Genomic DNA, 5,094 nt, shown 5'->3' with positions numbered 1-5,094 from the left:
AGTAAGGAAGATCATCTCAATCAAGGTCCCTTCTGAGAAGCCTTCCCAAAGGCCATCCTTCTGATTAGTGCTGATGATGTGGCATCCTAATGCTTTTCTTACATGGTTGTCTGTTTCTACACTCAAGGATTTCTTGGTCTAGTGGGACAGAGAGAGATGGAAACAGTGCCTGGCACAAAATAGGTGTTCAGTAAGTATGCGGTGTGAAAGACACTGAAGGAAGCTGAAGGAGAAAGATTAGCTTTTAGTATTTCCTGGTTCTCCCCTGCAATAGCCCAACACAGTGAATAACAATCTACGATACTTGATTAGAGCAAACTAATTTGATTAGCTGATTAATCAAATGAGCAAAAACCCATTTTTAGTCTTAGAACACCTACTGAGATTAAGAGCACTGTTGGCCCATCATTGTAGTGGCCGTGGGATACCAACTGCCCTGTACAATATGCTAAATAGAACATCTTTTTTTTTTCCTTCTTTTCCCATTCTCCTCTCCTAAGTGTGTGCCCACACATGTTTTTGTAACTTTCTTATCTTTATTTTTCTTTCTTTCCAGTTTCATCACCATCAATAATGCTAATTTCATATCCCTCCTTGTTCTTCTGTTCATGTCTGATTAACATTATCACCATGGCTTTTCTCTGCCTCAATGGAGCAGGGGCAGCCTTTGTATCCAAAAGCTAGGATAACTCTAAATATTCTAGCACAGAAACCATTTAATATTCCCAGCACTGACCCCTGGCAAGCAGATTTTGTGCACAATACCATGAAACTTGATTCCTGGAGGAAGGAAGAATTATTTCTTCCCCACAGAAAATAACCTGAAGAATATTTCGTCTCTTACAGACTTTTAATTCTATTTAAAAACAATCATACTGAATTCACATGGCTTAATACATACTAATATAGATCTCCATTTTGTTTTATCCCTTCCCAAAGGATTTGAGTATCCACAGAATATCTATGGGAGTTAACAGAGAGACTGACCTTCCTAGAGTAGTAGCAAGGTAGCTGGTTTGTGAGAGATAAAATATCTTTGGTACAAGGACCACCTAAATCATAGCAGAGATAAAAATAAAAAGTTATAGCTTCAAATGCATATTTACTCTTTTTTATTGAGGTATAACTGACATATAACATTGTATTAGTTTTTACAACCTAATGATTTGACATATATATATATATACACACACACACACATATAGTGAAATGATCACCAATATGTTTAGTTAACACACAATAGTTACAATTTCTGTGTGTGTGTGTGTGTGTGTGTGTGTGTGTGTGTGTGTGATGAGAACTTTTAAGATCTGTTCTCCTAGTGGAGCACCTGGGTTGCTCAGTTGGTTAAGCCTCTGCCTTTAGCTCAGATCATGATCCCAGGGTCCTGGAATGAAACCCTGCATCAGGCTCCCGGCTCAGCAGGGAGTCTCCTTCTCCCTCTCCGTCTGCTCCTCCCCCTGCTTGTATGTGTGCTCTCTCTCAAATAAATAAATAAAATATTTTTAAAAAGATCTATTCTCCTAGGAAATTTCAAATATACAGCACATACGTACAACAATGGTCACCATGCTATACATTACATCCCCAGGATTTATTTATATAACTAGGAGTTTGTACCTTTTTTTTTAAAAGATTTTATTTTTATTTATTTGACAGACAGAAATCACAAGTGGGCAGAGAGGCAGGCAGAGAGAGAGGGAGAAGGCAGGCTCCCCGCTGAGCAGAGAGCCCGACTCGGGGCTCGATCCCAGGACCCTGAGACCACGACCCAAGCCGAAGACAGAGGCCCCCAACCCACTGAGCCACCCAGGTGCCACGAGTTTGTACCTTTTGACTGCCTCAACCTAGTTTTATATTCTTATCTCTACTTTTATATTCTTTTCTTCCCCTATTTTTATATTCTTTTTTAAAAGATGTTTTATTTATTTGAGAGAGAGAGGGATGAGAGAAAGAGCATGAGAGGGGAGAGGGTCAGAGAGAGAAGCAGACTCCTCATTGAGCGGGGAGCCTGATGCAGGACTCAAGCCCAGAACTCCAGGATCATGGGCTGAGTCGAAGACAGTTGCTTAACCAACTGAGCCACCCAGGCGCCCCCTATTTTATATTCTATATATTTATATTCATATATTTATATTTATATTCATTTACATTTACATTTATAAATATATACAAACATATTTATATTTATATTCATGTTAAATATTATTTAACATGCATACATTTTTATGTTTGAACTACTGATGCATCTTGGAAATAAAAGTCTGAAGTTGAGTCTACTTAGGTACAGACTTATTGGATCTTAAAAACAAAACAAAACAAAAAAACTCTTTGCCTGTTTGATTTACTTTGGGTCATTTACAGACCAAAACTGAGCAACAGGTGAAGTTTTACTATCCTTAATCTTTGAGTAAACACTTATTTAGTGGTCACTGGAAAAAAAAAAAAAAACCCACATCCTCTGGGAATTAGTCAGATGTGGGATTGAAACCATATATTGGTGTGAAACTATGGGGAAGTTGTTTAAAAGCCTAGTTCCTCCATATGTATATATTCCTTATCTCAAGGGTTGTATGGATGGGTAAGAACTCAGAAAATGGTGGTGGTTACTGTTAATATGATTAGCACTGTCGCTGGTTCTCACATTCGTGGGATAAGCCACAGTCCTTGCTCATTAGGAGCTCTTTCTTTACTTGGGGTGGAGGACTGTAAACAGCTAATTATGCCACAAGACAGCCTAATTTCAGGGCAATAATAGAGGTAGAAACAAACATTATGAGATTAGAAAGTGGGTAAATTTGGACATCAGAACAAGCCCCCTGAGGATTAAGACTCCATGATGAGCCTTCAGAAAGGAGCAGGATCTTCCCAGAGAAGGTTCTCTGCTGGCCCAGTCTGCTCTTTCTTTCACTGTTGTGCGTACAGTGGCTTCCACCGCATTTCTCCTGCTTTCTGCACCTAGTGCCTTCCTCAGGGAAGAATATGCTACCGTCATCTATAGGAGAAATATTCCCTATGATTGTGTTTCTGTGTGGCTCTTGTGTGGAAGCTACGTGAAAGATTATATGGTTATGCCGTACTATTGTTTTGTGGTCTGTAAAGATCAGGGACCCACTGGGTTTGAGGGAGAAACAGTCATCTGAAAAGGAGTGTCTCAGGCTAGACAGCTGGAAACTAGGGAGTCAAATCCAGGTGTGCTTGTGGGATGTTTCTCTTGGGTTTACCAATGGAGTTTATCCTATATTAGAAATGGTTTCCTTTTGGGAGGTGTCCATTCTCTGCCTCTAGAGGTGGTTTTGGGATGGGGGTTAGGAAGCCAAAGAGACAGAATAGAAAAGCTGTGGGGATCCCTCAACACTCTGAAGGGGCAGGTCCGCCCTGGATGTGAGCCAGGTGTCCCTGCAAGGTCATACACATCCGGGTGAGCATTCCAGCTCTTGTCATTTACCAGTGCCTGATCTTGGGCAAGTTACTAAATATCTCCGGGTCTTGTTGTCCCACTTACGAAGCATGAGTAATACAATATTCCTTGTATGGTTGCTGTGAGAATTAAATGAAATAGCTCCCAGGCACGTAAAGCTCTCAGACTAGAGTCACGGAGCGCTAGTTTCCCTTCTTCCTTCAGGCTTCCCTTCTCTCCACTCCCCTGCTCTTGTCCCCATTGCACTTGAGTATTCCAGTCAGTATCGGCTTTGCTAAGAGACACTAAGGAAAGAGGCTTTAGTCAGTGCATGACCCGGATATTAGAGGGGGAACATGCCATTCCTGGGGGTGGCCATGGTAACCAAAAGGTGAGAACCCCAAGGGGTAAAACTCTGGTGAAATGTGGAATGAGGGACGATCAACACTTGAGCAGCCAACCTTCCTTCTAGTGCTACATTTTAATGGTCTGCATTTTACTAAAGGACAGGCATCCCATATAAGGTTACCCACACCTTAATGCAATATTAAGTGAACATATGGCTTCTCCTACTGGCTTTTTGAAATGAAAGTTTTGCTCCATGTGAAAAGAATTTTAAGAATTCTTGAGCAATTTGGGTAGATATTTTTAGGGAGGTTGAGGACTGGCTGGGTGGCAGGAACATTTACCCTAGGTCACTGGGCTCAGAAGTTAAATGTTTACCTAATTATAAGTGGCTCTATAGTAGTGGGACAGAAACCCAGAAATTCCAGTTTTTAAATCGCTCAGCCTCTTTTGATGATTCGTGGTGAATGACGTACAGTGTTATTTCTGTGACTTAGCTTACTTGAGCGTGTTCCCACAGCCTGGCCCAGTAATCCCTTGGCTGACATCATTATCAGTATTCATTTCTGTACTTGGGTCTGCAAATACAAAGTGAAGAAGAACAGATGCAAAAATGATATTACTGGGTGCAAATCTACGAAGCTAGAATGGCTTTGGGCCCAAAGGATCCAGTGTTGTGTGGCTCCCCAGTCTTTGTGAGCCCAGTGGAGAAAGGCTATTTCCCTAATGAGAAACTGGGATTCAAGTGGGAGTGATTCCTAGCTTTGAACTTGAAACGTGAAAATCATGGATCCTTAGGGAGGACAGTCATTCAATGTCTAGTTCACGTGTGTTTATCTGACAGCTCACTGTGGAAAAATTCCTGTGTTTGTGATGGCCATCTCACAAGCCAGTGCAAAGAAGCATTCCTAAATAACCAGGCAGAGATAGTCTGCAGGGGTTCGTGAGTGAACACATCTGGTTCTGTAAATGGTACCGACGGACATGGGACAAATCTAATGGGTTATGGTTAAGAGGACAGCCAAGCTGCAGGTGTGCACACATCACTCCGACGGTGAAAATAATCAGGGGAGCGCTGCGTATACCTGGGTCTGAGTATCTGTAACTGACAGATGATGCCGTGAGACAGGTAAAAGGATAGTACTGTGCGAGGAGTCACGAGAAACATTATGTAGAAATGCTGTCGCTTTTTAGTATTAACCGTGCGGCTCACAGTTCACATTGCACAAAGCATTTACACAACTCAACTAAATTACGAGGAACTCTAGTCTCTCAGAATTAATATTCAGGATACTTGCCTCGTGATTGGATGTCTTGAGTGGACATGTAGGTAAGTTTTAAAAGGCGGA

Source organism: Mustela erminea, chromosome 4, assembly GCF_009829155.1.
Source record: "Mustela erminea isolate mMusErm1 chromosome 4, mMusErm1.Pri, whole genome shotgun sequence".
Classification (NCBI taxonomy): Eukaryota; Metazoa; Chordata; class Mammalia; order Carnivora; family Mustelidae; genus Mustela; species Mustela erminea.
This window is presented reverse-complemented; position numbering follows the sequence as displayed.